General features: G+C 34.1%; 1 long non-coding RNA gene across 3 annotated transcripts in view; it reads right to left on the bottom strand.

The window, feature by feature from the left end:
* The window catches only part of LOC130708642 (uncharacterized), a 331,810-nt gene that overhangs the window by 83,619 nt on the left and 230,013 nt on the right, over positions 1–18,178 (bottom strand). For all 3 annotated transcript variants that reach the window (XR_009008925.1, XR_009008926.1, XR_009008927.1), the window contains exon 5: positions 160–258. This is a non-coding gene — a long non-coding RNA (uncharacterized LOC130708642). The remainder of the gene's footprint in view (positions 1–159; positions 259–18,178) is intronic.

Below are 18,178 nucleotides of genomic sequence, written 5' to 3'. Positions count from 1 at the left end.
AAATGGTAAAATGACTAGGGCTAGAAAGTTGTACCTTTATCTTAGATTCCGAGAAGTGTATGTCTTTTAAATTAATAGCCTTCGGTTTTAGAAATGCCTTAATATTGTTCTTACCACATTGATCTGACTATCTCTCACTGTCTCAGAAAGAGCTGGTACCTTAAGTCCACCATGATGGAAAAGCTGCAAAGAAGAGTCTTTCCTTTCCTTCTCTTCTACTCTATGTCTTCTTACTCAATTTCATTTTCTTCTTCTTCACTGTGAAAGACAGAGAGGAGCTTTAGTCATCTGATGGGGAAGTGATAAGAAGTCTGGTGGCTCTGGCCATACTTCCAAAGTGTTGTGTGATCCTGATCCTGTTAATTTTCCGTAGCACCCTGTACACTGGCTACCACAGCACCACGTTATAATGAAATGTCCACATACATAGTTGGTTCTCCCAAGGCAGGACTATTTCATTCTATGCCCCTATTACCTAGTAAAATGTCTAATAAATGGCAGGCCCTTGGTAGAAAAAATTGGTGACTGAACTGAACAAACTCTGAAGCAGAGCTGAGAGCCCCAGCACTAACCCAGTAGTGGCTGTTGTTAAAACTGTAACATTAGCACGGATGGCCAGAAGAGTACGTACCATCCCTGTGCCAGAGTGATAACACTAGAGGAGACGTCTGCCTCATCGACCGCATGCTCTGCTAGGCATTGTGTTCACTCCAGCCTTAGAGAGTCCTAATAAGGAAACCTGCTGAAAAGGGTGTCTGGTTTCCTATTAATTCCACTAGATCATCATTTGAATGGATTAGATAGCCAAGCTACCTAATAACCACTGGATATTGTGTATGTGTTTACTGGCCTAAATATGTGCCAGTTGTGGAAAGTACTCAAAGTACCTTCTTTTTCCCTTACTTTCCATATCCAGTCCATCCCTAGACCTGGATATGAAGGCAGACTCTGGAGCCAAAATGCCTGGGTTCAAAGCCTGGCTCTACCACTGACAAGCAGTGTGACCTTGGGGAAATGACCCAGTTTCTCTGTGCTTCAGTTTTCTTATCTGTATAACAGAGAAAGTAATAGTACTGATCCATAGGTTTCGTCCAAGTATAATGTGAATTAAAATACATAAACACTTAAAACAGCACCACTCAGTGTGATTTATCTAACCTACTCTCTCCTATTCAACCCCGTAGCCATTGTCTTAGATTACTCCTACATCCTTCCCTGCCTGGTCTAGCCTCTAAGGTCCCTTGCTCTAAAGTGTCCTCCAAACAATTTCTAGGTTATCACTGTTAACTTTGCATTTGCCAGTCACCTTTCCTAGAATGCCCACCTCTTGCTTAAAACCTCTCTATGAGGGACTTCCCTGGTGGTCCAGTGGTTAAGACTTTGCCCTCCAATGCAGGGGGTGCAGGCCCAATCCCTGGTTGGGGAGCTAAGATCCCACATGCCTTGTGGCCAAAAAACCAAAACATAAAGCAGAAGCAACACTATAACAAATTCAATAAAGACTTTAAAAATGGTCCACATCAAAAAAAAAAAAAAACTTCTCCATGACTTCTCATCCAAAGTCCAGGAAGTCACCGAGCTTTCATAAATTCCTGCATATTCATGTTAATCTTATTTTACTCAGCCTCCCGCTCGTTTGCTCCAACCCTTAGCTGCAGTCAATCAGATTCTTAATAATTTCCAATATTCAATGTGCCCTTTCTCATCTCCATAACTTGGCATATACCCTCTTCACTAGAACACATACCACTGTTAACTTCAGGTCGTACTTTAAGATAACTCAAAAACTTCTCTGTGAAACTTTTTCTGAACCTATCAATCCACACCCATTGCGTCACCACTGCAAAACACGTCGCGCTGTTCTTCAATTATTTGCTTATACATCTTCCTAGGCTGAATTTCTTGGGAGAAAGGCCAATACATTTCCCATCATTGTATTTCAAATCCCTAAACCCATGACTGTCAACTCAATAAATGATTATTGAATGAATGAATTTGTGCCGACTTGCCTTTCCTAATGGTTAGCTTAATTAGAACATACCATTACTGTGAGTTCATCCATTATTTGCTTTGACCAAGGCAAACATTTAAATCCCTTAAAGCAAAATTTCACAGAACCTAAAATTATATGCTATCCAGCTTGTCAAGAATAGCGCCTAAGAGGGAGTATAGTTTAATGCAGTGGTTCTCAAAGTGTGGTCCCTGGACCAGAGGCATCAGAATTACCTGAGAACCCCTTAGAAATGTAAAGTTTTGGTCCGCTCTCCAGACATAATGAATCAGAAACTCAGGGGATGGAGCCCAGAAATCTGTGTTCTAATAAGCCCTCCAAGTGATTCAGATATACTCTCAAGTTTGAAAATCACTGGAGTAATTAGAGCAGACTGAACCAGACCGCCTGAGTTCAATTACCAGCTCTACCCATTATTAGCAGTTAGACAGTAGAACGTTACTTAACCTCTCTGTGTCTCAGCTTCTTCATCTATAATACAAGAATCATAATAATTAGGGTTGTTATGATGATTAAATGAGTTAATGCACAGAAAGTACTTACCACAGTGCTTAACCGGTTAATGATACTTAATTAAGTCTAGCTCTTATTCTTACAAAATCACTATCCTCATGAAATTTATTCTCTATGAGGTGTTCTTCATATTTCCTCATTCTTTTGATTTCATATCCAGAATCTATTTTCATGCTGGTGAATACAACTACTGATAAGTTTGATGAGAACCAGGACTGAACAAAATAGGGCTTCCAGGCCACTAAAAGTCACCGTACCTCCCCACACAGGTCTGCAATCATATATAAGATTCCATGAATGAAAGGAGAATTTGTTTTCTATTCTAAAATTAATTGGCTCAGGATCTAACAAATGCTGCTTTTGGTTTTTTATAACATATCCTCATAGTTTTATATGGATTTCTTTTCTAACATCTTTTTCTATTCTTCAGTAGTTTTATCCTTGATGATAGTAACTACTTATCAAGATGAATACCATCCACCAAAAGGAAGGCATTTCAAGAAAAAATATCCCCCAAATGCAAAACTGTCTAAAAAATGTTTAGGTAAGAAAATGTTTTGATGTAGGCAGAATATTTTGAAACATTATTTTTCTAGAAAATGGAATGCTCATCCATTCTGCCTGCTATTAGATACTGTACACCTTCCAAATATTTAACAGTATTTCAATCTCGGAATTCGTAAAATTAAAGAAATAGTCTTACAGTGGCAAAGTGACAAAGTGTACAGGTACAAAATTTCATGGGAAAATGTCTGGAAGTATTTTTTGCCTTCATTACCAGTTAGAAAATTGCATTTATACTCGTTACTGTTTGTAATATTATCCAGAGTTAGGGCCACTATTTTGCTTTTTATTATCTTGAGGAGAAGGTAAATTATGTACATTATACAAACACGCATGCATTCGTATACACAAGACAGAGCTAAGTTTAAATTCTTTTAAAATGTGTATATTCCCTGGTAATGCAAGCAATTGTCCTATGGCAGTCAGCCTTTTTGGAAATATTTAAATCAAAAGCAACTTCTCTAGCATTGAAACAGGTCAGTGGCCTTGTATGCAATCCTTTGCCCAGCAACGCATAAATTTTTGTTTCAGAAAACTTCTGGTAAGGTATTTCTCAGCTTTCTTAGAAATCTTTCTCATTCTTTGTCACATAAACATTCACTCTACTGATGTCTTAGCACACTAAATTTTATTATTCAGAGAGTTAATATGGAATTGTAGGCCTGTACTTCAACTATGGCATTTTAATTATTTTGAATGCATCTTAACTAGGACATGATTGAAAATGAAACCCTTAAAAGAGGTAAATAATCTTGTGATTAATATTGGAAAGAGATGAAAAAGTCTACAATGAAAAACTCTGAATAGCATGTTTAATTTTAGGTATCCCAATTTGAGAAGGCAAATTAAAGAAAGATTCAAAAATTCAAAATGATTAAGAGAAAAGGTGACGGTAATTAATGAAGAAAGCGTACAGGATTTCACTTGATAGAACATGGTGAAGCACTGCTTAGTGGTAGAGATGATAATTTACTGATATTTAAGGAATATGAACCATGAGAAAGAATATAATTTTCTAAAAATACTGGTACAGTGGGAATTATTAGGGATATTTGGAGGAATTTTTAAGGCAAAAAGATGAAAAGAACCCAAGAAGAAAATTGGATGGTGATACAGATCTATAGTTTAGGTCTGTAACACTAAAACAACCTCTTTCAATAGTTGACTAACTCACATGTCAGCTGATTTTTATGCATATAAATATAGTACAGAGAGTATAGTGTTTTGTATGTTTTAAAGAAAATCAGTGGTCAAAATTAGGCCCAACTTCTGAATCCTGGAGCTCATATTCAGTAAACATAGAAACAAAATGCAAATACCTTGCTTAAACACACTAAGTTACTATTTCAAATTCCCTATTACAGTCTTAGAACAGTCCTATCTATTAATAGATTAATATCTATTAATCTATTAATATATTAGTGTTAAAACAATATTAAACAAAAAGTGTTCTCTAGCTAGACAGACAACTCCTATTGCTATTAGAAGAAATCTCATGAGTTAATTCATCAAAAAAAACCCCAAAAAAACAACCACTTTGGTGTGTTTCTCGAGATATGTATCAGACTTTACATAAAACGTTGGCATACAAATTTCAGGTACAGGCAGCCTGATACCAGAGACGATATGGATGAAGTTAAAAGATAAATGAGTACCGATTCTGAAAATCTGGATTCTAGTGTTGATTGGCTCGCTTCACCGGCTGATCTGAAGCAAGCCATCTGCTCTTTAAGTCCCTGCTTCCCCATATCTGTAACGGGAATAACTTAGGGGGGTATATGAATCAGTTGGATAAGATCATCTATAACAAGTGCTTAATAAGATAAAGCTCTAAATAAATAAAATGAACATTTTTTGGTAAAAAGCCTCATTTTGAGTAAAAAGATCATGCAAATAACTTACTATTCATCCAAGTTCTTCGATTTCTTAGAGAAATGAGGTTTTCTTGGATTAAGATAAAGCTATTTATTGTATGAATTGCATGGATAAAAGTCATTTCACAGTATTAAATACCATAATTTCAGCCATTACTTACAAATTATAATTTGTGTATCTCGAATGCTTAAATGTCTTTTTATGTCATCTATTGCTATATAACATGTTTTCCAAAATACCATTTAATCTTATCTCATGATTATGTGGGTCACAAATTGTGGTAGGTCTGGGCTGAACAATTCTCATGCTCCATGGGCATCAACTGAGGTCACCTGGCAGTATTTTGTTAGTGACTGATCTGGTCTAGAAGATCCCACTTAGGTTCATTTACATCCCTAGAACCTTGACAAGAATATCTGCAGGGCTGAGCTCAGCAGAACCACTCTTCCCTTCTACGTAGCCCCATTGCCTCTGCTCATGGTTTCTGCAGCATGAACTTCTTACATAAAGTTGGACTCCTCACAGGCAGCTCGGGGCTCTAAAAAAATCAAGATAGAACTGCCAGTCTTCCCAAAGGCTGGTCCCAGAAATGGCATGGCATCACTTCCAACATACTCCTTTATCAAAGCAGTCATAGACCGCCTAGATTCCAGGAGAGAGAAAATAGACCCTATGTCTCAATAGGACATGTGTCAAGAATGTGTGGCCATTTTTAACTGCCACAACGCATTTCTGAAGATAACTAAAATATGTATGTAAATAAAATCTTCCTGAAATATTTTTCAGCTAAATCAAGAAGACTGTAGCTTTAGTTTTAGTAAAATATTTCCATTCAGTCAAATTGATACAATTATGAGTCATTTTAGTACCAACAGTGAAGCCAGTTATGTGCCTTGTTATGAGCCTTAACTTAGACTAATGTTTATCAGTACAAGATTAAAAGAATAGTTCAATTTATTTGATATAGCTGGACAGACGATCAAGCAATGGACCCCAAAGATGGGGCCCTGGGACATAACAACAGGAAAATATATGTGGAGGAAAGAAGCTGGTGGAAAGAATTTGGAGATATGACTAACATGTTTCTTTTAACAATTTGTGTGGCATAAGAGAGATTTATTTTTATTTTATGATTAACTGTGTATTCTTTTATAGACAATGACTTGATATTTTAAAAGGTAATCATGTAGCGCAATTAACCCAGGTTCTACAGAGAATAGAATTAAACTAAATATGACATATAATCTCTTTTGACCCCTCTTGAAAGTGGTGCAGAATAGTTGGTATAAAACAAGAAAAAAAAATTAACTCAAAAGGAAATAAACTATTCTCAATCATACTGCCAATGGAGAGATTTTATGGAATATCCACTTAATGGTGGTGTTTGGGATATGAACTAGCAACTGTATCACATAAGAGCTCCAAAATGCATAATTATTTCCTGAAGACAAACTGTGATTGTATCCATGTGATAAAATGCCATATTCCAATAATGTTCTTTTATAATTGTAAACTCTGAGGCTTGTCACTACCTTACCCATTTCAGTTAAAATTGTTAATAACATGATACTTTCTCAGAGAAGCCTAACATTTTTAAAAAGTCTTTAATATATGAATTTGTTATAAACTGTGTCACTTTATTTCAAACATAATTTTATAATTATTATTTCAGAACTTTAGAAGTCCAGTATTTAAAACATTTAACAATTGCCCTGTATTGTAAAGTGAAAATACCCATATATGTGAATCACACTAATAGAGATGATTTACTAAAAGTTAAAGGGCACTTAGTTTGGAAAATATAAATAATTTCACTTAATCAGTAAGACAGTACTATAATCAAGGTCAACATAGCATATTCTCTGTTACCAGTATTATTTCATGTGAAAAAATATAAGATTTTAATGATTTGAAACCATCATTTGAATACATACTATCTGTATATAATGTTATATAAACTACAGCTAAGTATAAAATAGTTTGTTTAATTGTAGAAATTTCCTTTTTATTATAGCCTAGTTAGTAAATGTGAAAACATGATAGAAGTTATTATGGGAGTAGTTTGTTTTCCACTCTTCTACACACATTATAAATAAATTCATGATTATAATTGGTATTAAGGAAACTAAAAGTATAAAATATATAATTTGAAATTCATTCTTTAAAAATAACTTTTGCTAAATCTGATATAGATGATGACTATACCATCTTGAGACCATGTTCTCTGATAAGCTACAAACTGGGATGGTGGGGCAAGGTTTATATAAAGAATAGAATACTGAAATGTTTTTTTTTTTCTGAGACAAGCTTTTCTATGGTTATTTCATTTTCTGGTTTTCAGAAGTCTTGCATTAAATGAGAACCCTCAGTCGGTAGCTCCTGCATTTGCCTGTTTCTGGTGTTAATTATCTTTTGTTTGCCCTTGATAATCCTGAGGTTGGTATGCAGATGATATGAAGCCTGCAGAATCATCTCAGAGTGTAAAAAACAATGGCATTGTCAATTCTGCATCACAACACTTTATAAATTATGAATGTTATCCACATTAAGGAGAGTGGTAGACTTTTAAAATTACTTCCATGAATAGATTGAATTACAAGTATTATTACATTTCATTTTATTAAGTGCATCTTAGTAGTTATTAGAGCAAATGAACATGTTCTCTCAATTACATAATAACATTAGAACTAAAAATTATGCATCAGCACTCCCAGATGCATAATGGAGCATTGTATATTTATCACTCTAAACAATATTTTTCAGCTTATATAAAGGCAATTATTACCTACTGAACAATAATATTATTATATTGGTTTATTAAAATTCAGTTTAGCAACCACCTCTTTTATAAAAAGCTCTAGGTATTTTCAATTTTTTTCAAAGAAACAATGTATACAACTAGTCCAGTTTACTTACATTTGATGATGCTTGTCTTACTATAAAATCATAAGATTGTATACCGATAACAGGAAAACAGTCACTAAAATATGATATCCTAGATTAGCTATTCATATTATAGGAAAACCAATTGAAAATAGTATTTCTAAAAGTTTTACTTGTCTAATTTGAAAGTTGTAGTTCAATATCATAATAATACATTCACATTAATGTTATTAGATTTTAAACAAAGGGTTACAAGTTATAAATATGATTACAATCTACCTAGATCTATAGGATCAATTTTAAAGTATTTTTGCTAGTCTAGGTGACTTGTAAATATCAGTTTTCAATAGAAATACTTTTATATATCACATTTAACATTCTAAACTCAACTCTTGTTAATTTTGCTTTAATTAATGGTTGATGGTTTAAAAAGGATGATTATTGCATATTACATTCGAATATTACTTCAATGCTTCAAATTAAAATTTTTCTTTTCTTATATTTTATAAACTGCTTTGCTTTGATGTTAAATCTTATTAGAATGTTATTTATGTTAATAGGGTTTTTAAATAAATTTAGTTAGAATTGAATATAGCAATTTACAATATCAACATTACTTTGCACGAATGCACAAAACACCACCAATGTCTTTAAGTGTGGTGGAAGATAGCAATTGAGCTATCATTAATGTAACAAAACAAATAAAAGTTACTTTATATTTTTTGAACAGCTATGGAACATGGACTTTATTAAGAATACATGGCAACAGCTTAATTGACCTGAATTTGTGAATCCAAATTTTAGCAATAGTAAAATGAGTTAGTCTTTTACATTGGTTAACTTAGTGTATTATCATCCATTTGATTTAGCAAGCACATTATTTGCATTATTTATAATAAAAGTGAAAGCTATGATTTATACAATAAGAAAAGGCAATTATTATCTATTGACTGAATAACATTATTTTACTTGTTTATTAAAATGCGATTTAAGATTTACAAGGAAATATCTTTCAATTATATGTTTAGGTATATTCCTTGTTTAAACTTCTTACACGAATACGAATTTCTTAATTGCCCTTTTTCTAAATAAGGACTGATTTATTTATAAAATTTTCTAATCCTTCCAGCAGAAGGGGAAAATGTGCAACATTTCACAGGAAGAAATATTCTATGACTACATTGACAAAATACATTTAGATCGAGTATTTTCATTACTGTTGAAAGAGATATAAGCCAATATGACTCATTCACCCACGTATTTAAGTGAACAACAAATACCATCTCTAAGATATTTTTAGAATATTCATCTTTTTATATATCTCTCCAAATGGTATGCACAATTTATAGGGCATACAGCATAGCAAAACTAAATTTTTCTTAATCTGCCTCCAATTCTTTTGTGTTTCCTTCTTGCTTAAGAAGAAGTTTCAGATATGAAAGTGTTAATAATGTCTTTAAAAATAACTTCTATTTAAGAAGAAAAAATCATGTTACTTCTTAATCTTTCTAATTCTGTTCTCATAAGATGAACTTGGATTTGTTTCTTTAACACTGAATCCTTTTATAGAGACCTGATTTCTTCACTAATGAATTGAAAGAAATGACATCAGATTCCTAGGTAAGTACTATTAAATAAGTCACACACAATAGTAACACTGTTTCATGTAACAGAAAATAAATATTTGGTTCAGTCTCCTGTATATGCCCTTTTTTTTGTAAAGCAGTGATTAGGATAGGTAAATAGCATGCAAAAGATTATGCAGTAGTTTGCAGTTTGCCTTTTGACCATCACTGAAAAATTTCTGCTAGGAAGTGAAAGCCAGGCATAATTCACTAAAATTACACTGAATGCCTCGTGATCAATAGAGATAAATCTAGTTTTGTTGTTAAATCGATTTTCCCCTTTATAGAGATATACTGTCTTGATTGTTTTAAGAATAATTGTTTCACTAAGGATTTTTATGGTGATTAGGAAAAGGTAAACAACAGAAAACTTAATGCACCTCCTTGGCATTGCCAGCATTTCAAGTTAATTTGCTAGAGATAGCAATAGAGATTTATATCATTTTGAGCAATAACGTTTTCCTGAAAGAAATTCAGTGAGGCTGATTTCCTTTCAGAAATAAGCAACCTCTGTGTTTGTTTTACTTTTATAAAATTTGCAGATCTTGCCAATATAAATATTCACTAATGCATAGGCTCTCTTATAGCTTTTATCACTTTCCTTGATTTCTTGGCATAGATCACACTGAAAAAGTCCAGATAATTTTTTTTTTTTTTTCTGTATTACAAAGATGTTTAGACTAGACTCAGGGACAAAGGTAGACCCTAAGGATTGCTTACAGTGGTGTTGCTGAATTACTTCTTAACTGAGTGTGTGTGTTCTACCCAGTTTCCAATTTTTACTAAAACATTTCATATTTTAAATACTCCATAAACAATGATTGAAATGCAGTACACTTAAACACTAAGGATGAAAGAAAAACATGAATTTAAGTAATAAACCATTATTCTATTTTTAAAAGAATTGAAACAAAAAATACTAAATATACTTCACTGAATGGTTTTAGTGAAACAACCAATTTAATGCTAGATATATATAAATGGATAATAAATACAAATATAATTTAATTCATATATTTGTATAATGTATTATCATTTATATATCCCTTTATAGAGAGTAAAGTATTTTAATAGGCAATAGGGAATATTTCTTATAAGATCTTAAATTATCAAATTACGTGCTTTTGTAAATAACATAATTTTATAAATAATAATATAGAATGAGCTCATTTTGAAATTTTATTAAAATCTAAAGCTTAATGTGAGGTACTCCTTTGGATCAATAACAATTTCACTGGTATATATCTAAGGTAATTACATTTCAGATAAACAATTTCTATTTTCCCATAACACAGCTAAAATATACAATAAGATAAAGTTGTAAATATTTTAGTCAGGAAGCAAATCCTATACTTTCTTCCTACCTGTATGCACGTATTGTAAAACAGAAACAAAGCATTTAAACAATTCATGAATATAACATATTTTGAATTTATCAGTAAGAAAGAAGAATCTTAAATGATATTATAGCATGGCTTCTTCCTTTGAAAACACAAAAGAAATAATACTGTTAGCATGCAAATTTTTATTAAATACTCATTTTTTTAATGCCAAGTAAATTTTAACCCGTAACAATCTACTTAAACCCTTCTGAGAGGCAATCTTGTATGTGTGTACACAAAGTCGTTTTACCAGTGAAGTTTTGGCTTTTCAATAATTACTTAGGTTAAGCTATCAACTGTTCACAGAATTCATCATATATACAGAAATTATCTTAAAAATGTTTCAATATCAAGGAAGATACAGATTGTTATGTTTAAGTACGTCTTAAAACATAAATAATTTTTCCCTTCAGTGAGCTAGTAACTATGGTAAATAAAACTCAAGGAAGCTAAACAAAATCAAAGTAGTTGTGACTTCCAAACAGAAAACACGTTACAAGTCACAGACTGGGAAAGATGACAACTTCTCAAGCAGGGGCGTTAGTGTAGGAGCTGTGTATGGCATTGCTGTAACACTGAAATTTATGAAACGCACTTCCCTTCTGTATTTGATGTACTTCCATTGACCCGACCCCAGCACTGTGTGAAGAAGAAGGCTGCCAGGTAATTCTTTCCTTGATTTCTTTGTAATGGATAGAAATGAAATAAAAATGATCCAGTTTTATTTAGAAATGAAACATCTAGTGGAATATAAAAGGCACACTTGTAGGAAATTGGTACATATATTTAAAAAGGAGTGTGCTCCAGTTCCTCAGTACCTGGATAATGGTGACTGCTCACATTACCCTCATAAACACCTTACTTCAGGCTTTCCCAGTTAGAAACAAAATTAACCCTTTAAAAAAGCTCCAAATTATTTGCGGAAAATTCACATGCCAGTGGTTACTTTTTCTCATGGAAACGTGATAAGGCCAGAAGATATGCTTTGAGGTCACAGGCCACAAGTAACCTTATACATATTAACCATCCTGCTATATATTAATGTACCAAGATTTCAGCAGGCTCTGGAACATTAAACCTTCTGTCATTCTTGTCCCTACTGAGTTTGATTCTGCTGAGGTTTAGTGGAATTATAAACACATATGAAAATATGCATAATATATTTCTTTTTTGAAGTGATTATAATGTGATGTTTCTGCACTGCCAGCATTCATAATAAAGCAAATGTGATGTTTCTGGGCAATATGACATCCACCGTAATCTTATTAACATGTAAGCAGCACAAGACAAAACATGCACTGTATTACCTGCTTTATTTACAGGCATAGAACAAACAGATTAATTAATGTAAACTTTTATGATCTTTGGCAACAGACACGTGCCGTCAAGTTTGGAAATCCTTGCAGTCGCAGACACAGGTGTGTCAAATGAAGGGTGTTAACAACTGTTAAGTTCTCCCTTACAAATAAAACAATAATATCCAAACTAACTACGTGTAGTTTTAAATCGATTGATCATTTTGAACACCCAGAGAAGATGAATGACAGTGAGCAACATTTACCTGACACCCTTGAATATTTCACAGAGACAAGTTGATATGAGTTTGTATAAATACTAATATTAAGCAGAATTAGCTTTGGAAAAAATAAAGAAATTGTACTGAGGTGAAAATTGTCACTGTCAGGAGAAATGAAGTTATATCAGAGAACAAGTGACATACAATTTTCTCTAGAGTGTTTTTAATAAAAATAGCTTTTCTTTGAATATTTTGAAGTCAGACATGAGAGGCAATCTGGGCGTTTGTCAGAGTTTGAGAGTGTGAAAAATTGCTGCCTTAAATCATTTAAGCTGAAAAGCAACTTCTTCCTGCTGAGATAATTTCACGTTGACTTACCGTGCAAGCCCTTCAGGCATTCCCAGCTCAGAGCAGAAGTTTTCAAGGTAAAAACATAGAGCGAGAACATGGGAGAAGCTGGGCCAAGGATCAGCAACAACTCCAGGCGTTCAGGCACATCTGACTTTGATTAATTAGAGAGCTGCTTTTCTATTTCCACATGTACCGCCTGACGGAAAGGTAGAGTGGACCGCGATACACAAACTTGGAGTTGACTCTGTTAGGTTTCAGCAGGTTTTGACATCTTCTACCAAGCTTGCAGAATCGCTGCTGAGGAGGACTAAATTGCTGAAGCAGACTTTTAATTTATTCATTTTCCTAATGCAGAGAAATTATCTGAACTGCAATAGATTTCAACGGTGAAATAAATCAGTTACTGTAAATGTTTAGGCTACATGAACAACTATCTTGCTGCATAATGAAGGATGAGTTATTTCCACTTTGAGGGGGAAAGTTTTTTGATGTAACTATTCATTTTTGCATTTAAGTACCACTCGATATGACTGTTTCCCTTTTATTTTAATTTAAAAATTCTATGTTGAAAATCTTTCTATATTTCTCAATTGTTTCACATTCAATAAAATGTTTTCTTAAACTCTTCATAAAATGTTAAAATTTAAGAAGTATCCCACCGTTTAACATTTTACTGAAAATTAATATACATGAAAAATCACTTTAGGAATACTGCTTTAAGGCTACTAAATATTCAAATAATAAATATAAGTTCAATTTAAAAAAAATAATTAATGGTCTAAATGATCAAATAATTATCTGAAATTTGAAAAAATAGATATAAGTGCATTCTTAATGCATAGCTTCACTGAAATTTCTGATTCAGAAACAAAATACTTAAAACTAAAGCCTCTTGGTTTCCAGAAAGACAACTCTTTTTTTAAAAAAATCATATTTGAGTCTTCTTAAATCTTTCATTATTCTGAATTCATTTATGTTACATAATGAAAATTCTCCTTCACTCCCTCCCCCACAACCTTGTTTGCTTATTTATCATGGAAACTGTTTTTTTACAAGTTTTCGTTTTTTAATTTAGTGAGGTTCAGGGTTGCTTACTACCTTCTTATGTTCCTATGTAAATCTGGCAGGATAAATGATGCCTTCAACCAGATTTGTATGCGATACTATTTTCCATCTTAGACCTTTAGGCTCACAAGAGTTAAGATTCAAACCGACCTTCATCAACATTTTCTCCATTTCTGGTTTGCTGACATAATGCACGAATACAGGCTTAATATCAATCACTTCTAAGGTAGAATTTGAGAAAGTCTTGCTGTGCATCAGCCAAGACATAGAGTCCTTAATGAAATAATAGGATCCTTAGTTATTATCATAATTTTTTTATAGAGAAGTCCTCACATCAGACATTGTCCCCTGCCTCTGTCAATCACATATTGCAATTAACTTATTAAATTGCACTTGAATTGGATTGACGACTAGAGAGGGGAAACTAGAAAGTTCTTGAAAACAGATTCTTCTTTTACATCCTTCAAACACTTCTGTATTGGAGAATGTGGGACATGGGTTTCTTTCTATAGCAAATTAATTTTTCACTTTTAACTTAAATAGGAGAGATTTTTAAAAACCCCTTCAGTGAACTGGATACTTACAGTTCATCCCTCATTTCTTCTCCCCATCCCCAGGGGAAGTAGCAATTAACATGATGATTGAGATATCCTTAATGTATTAACTATTAACAGTCCAATTCAATTCATGAAATACGAATTTAGCTTAAAAATACATTCAAGATGCAAAGATGAGCAAGACAGAATTCCAAGTAGCCCACTACTGAGTTATGAAATAAGAAAAGTAAATGACGTGTGCCAAAGAGATGTAAGAAGAAAGTTTCAGGGGGATTCAAAGGAGGAAGAAATGAATCAACAACAAAATATTTACTGAGCACCTGTTGTGTGTCTGACACGTATGACATGAAACCTGACCTCTAATAGTTCAGAGAGTATTGGTAAAAACACATAAGTAAACATATGATTACCAAACAAATAATCAGCATTATAATAAAGATAAGAACAGAGTGTTAAGGGGATATACGGGAAGATATGCACAGAGCATTGAGCCTGAGAGAACCAGAAAAGACTTCACGATGGGGACAACAGTTCAGAATGACTGTGAAGATCTCCAGCAGAAGCAACAGCATTAGGCAAAGGCACACAGGAGGGGATGGCTCTGGCATGTCTGGGGAAAGGGGAATAGCCCATTGTGTCTCAAACAGAAACACAGGGGCTGCACACAATTAGTGGGGAACTGGGAATTGCCAACATGAAACCACATAACCTTTACGATCATGTACTTCTGAAACTTCACCCAGGCATAATATAGTTTGTGGAAAAGAAGAAAGATAACATGACATGTGTATTAATTAGGAATAGCTTGGGCTGCAAGAAACAATAACTGACCAAAAGTTTAAGCCAAGAGGAGTTTATGGAGAAAGGGGGTGGCTGGCCAGCATTTCTGTGATTCCTTTGGTTACAACAAGCCTACTACACATTTAGGAACCACATCCAAGTTCAAGGGAAACAGAAGTCAGGAAGGTGAAGGACTTCTCCTTAGGAAGCTTCTCCTTTTATTTAGAAAGAGAAGCCTTCCCCAGCAGACTTCCACTTAACCACTCATTAGCCAGAACTGGGTCCCATGTATATACCTCTAGCTGCAAGGAAGACTCAAAAATCAAGTACTTAACTTTCCAGCCTCACAGTAAAAGAGGATGTAGGAGTAGGGATTTGCAGCATCTGTGATAGTGTACTCTACCTATAATGGGCTATAGCTGGTGACACATCCGTAAAATCACATGAGCTACACTTTTTTCCAGTGCATCCCATGCACCACTCATTGTTCACCAGACCCAACATATTGTAGTAACGGATACCTATTTGTTCCTCTTCTTTCCAAATAAATTTCCCTCTCCTCCATACCATATTTCACAATCAGATAGACAATAGCAAAATATTTTATTCAGGAGTCAGGAAGCTATGTCATTTATGGTACAACTTTATCAAAGACTGAAAAATAGCCAGCTGTGTGGCCACAATTATACCACCTTTTTCCCCTCCTGCCTATGCGTCCCAGCCCTTCATTGAAAGACGACAGCAAAGGTAAATAAGTCTAGCAGAGCATAATGACCCTGGGGGAGGCACTCTGACTTAAACTTGAAAGCCTCTCCTACTTATTAGCTGAATCACCTTCCTGAGCCTATTTCCTTACCATTAAAATGCAAATAATAATGGTATCTAACTCAAGCATGCTGTAAGGATTAAATGAGATAATAAATGTAAAGTGCTGTGCAAAGTGCCTAGTGCATATAATTGCTTAAACTTTTAAAAGTTTCTTTTTAAATAAAAGCTGTATCTCCATTTGAAATGTCCCCCCACTCCACCTGTATGTAGAAGTTTGAACGTGGCACCCCACTTCTTAAAAATTATCCTTTCCTAATTTAGTAACTTGTATCGCGTCTCTTTAAGTTTCCTTATAAATTAATATAATTTCTCAGAAAATTGTTGGTAGCCTTGGTGGAAGATTTCTACATCACTACAGGACCTTTGTTTTATGGCTTGTGATTGTATTGCTATTTCTTTCTGGCCTATATTTGACTGGACTGATTGACCTGCGTGGACCAGGTATCTCACAACCAAAACAGAAGCAATGAAGCACACCTTCCCATAGTGAGAAGTTAAGCATAGTGCTTTTATGCATACTGAAAGGTAAGTGGTGTATTAAAAGCCCCATTCACCCAAGAGCCAAATAATGAGGTTCCAGGGCACAAACCTCTGACTGGTAAAAAACATCGATGGGCAGAACAGAGTTCTTCAAATTTTTACACTGTACTTCTTACAACTGAGCTTTTGATGAAGATTCTAACTTATGTTCTCTTGTGTTCTCTGATGAAAATCACTGACCATTATCAAGTTTCACTGATGAAGGAGAGATTATGTCCTATATATAAGACTGAGATGGACAACCTAAAGTGGGCCTTGGGATTATCAACAGAACCTACGCTGGAAAGATGGTTTTTAATGCATTTGAAACTCTGAATATCTGTTCTACTTGTTTTGTTGCACTCCCTGCCTGCCTCTCTCTGGAAATCTCAAAGCAGGGAGCTGCCTCTGACATTAATAACTGACAGGTTTGAGGATACCAGGAAAGACTGTGGAGGGTATGTCTGTACACATCATGGTCTAAGTGAATGTCATCTCTCGGAGTTTGCAGCTGATATCTATGGACCTACATGTCTGCTCTCCTGTACCTGTAACACTCTCCCCCCCTCCCCCCACACACATGGCATTCATAGTCTGAGACTGGTTTTACAGAGGGCATCTTCTCTGACCTTGAGGCAATTTTCTAGTTTCTTCCACAACTCTGAGGATTCTTCTACTTCCACTCCAGCTCTTGTTTCATGTCCAGTGCTCAATCTCCTTTCTATTTTCCCACTGTGTCATTATATGAGTCTTTTATTTGTGTCAAATAGGGCAGCATCAATTATTACAATTGACTTCTATGTTTAAAGTATTCCAGTCTCTGAAGCAAAAGCTGACAAATCATCCCAGGTACATTCTTATCAGAACACTATTACCTTGATGTATTACCACAGTAGGGTCTAGTAATAATGACAAATAAATGTGGAGAATGGGAGAGAAACAAAGAAAACATAGATTGTATTTAATACAAGGGGAGGAAAATTCATTTTGTAACAAATTTTTAATCCTATTTATTTTAATTAACCTGAGATCAATTTCAACAAAATGTTACATTTTTGATGAGCTGGTATAAATGTAAAGCTGAATATTATCTCAGCCTTTGTCTCCGGTAACTTAGCAGCCCATGAAACACTGTACAGCCCTTCCTTCCCTATACCCTGTCTCCTTAATGGCCATCACTTTTATTCCACTTACGAATTGAGTATATAACTTTGATTGATGCCTGATCAACTGTCGAAGTAGTAATTTCTCCTTATTGCGTTGATTACCAGAGTAAAATATTGTCTGCATACTTCCTTAGAAACTTATATTTGAGTCTTACAAAGAGGAAAAAAAATGATTTCGACTGTGCTGCAGAGTTAAATAAATAGCTTGTTGTGGCATTATCGACCAAGGAGAGGGATAGGGTTTTAGGAGATTATTCCTCTGTAGTCCTTCTGCTTTCCAAATATTCCCCTTATAAATTAGACATAAAGACATCTTGATTGATGCAACTGATTGGGGAAACCCAGGTTTAACTTTTTCACTCTTGCAAATGCCATTAGTTTATTATTTTCATTTTTCATAGTTTCTTCAGCTTAACCATACAGTCTACAATGAGCTCATGATTGTAAATATACTGATTTCATTAACTTCATGCTGTTCCTAATCCGTGGTTTTTTTTCTTTCCTAAATTTTTTACATTGTTATATATTTTCATATGCTCTCTT

The sequence above is a fragment of the Balaenoptera acutorostrata genome, chromosome 7, assembly GCF_949987535.1.
Source record: "Balaenoptera acutorostrata chromosome 7, mBalAcu1.1, whole genome shotgun sequence".
Lineage (NCBI taxonomy): Eukaryota > Metazoa > Chordata > Mammalia > Artiodactyla > Balaenopteridae > Balaenoptera > Balaenoptera acutorostrata.
This window is presented reverse-complemented; position numbering and strand designations above follow the sequence as displayed.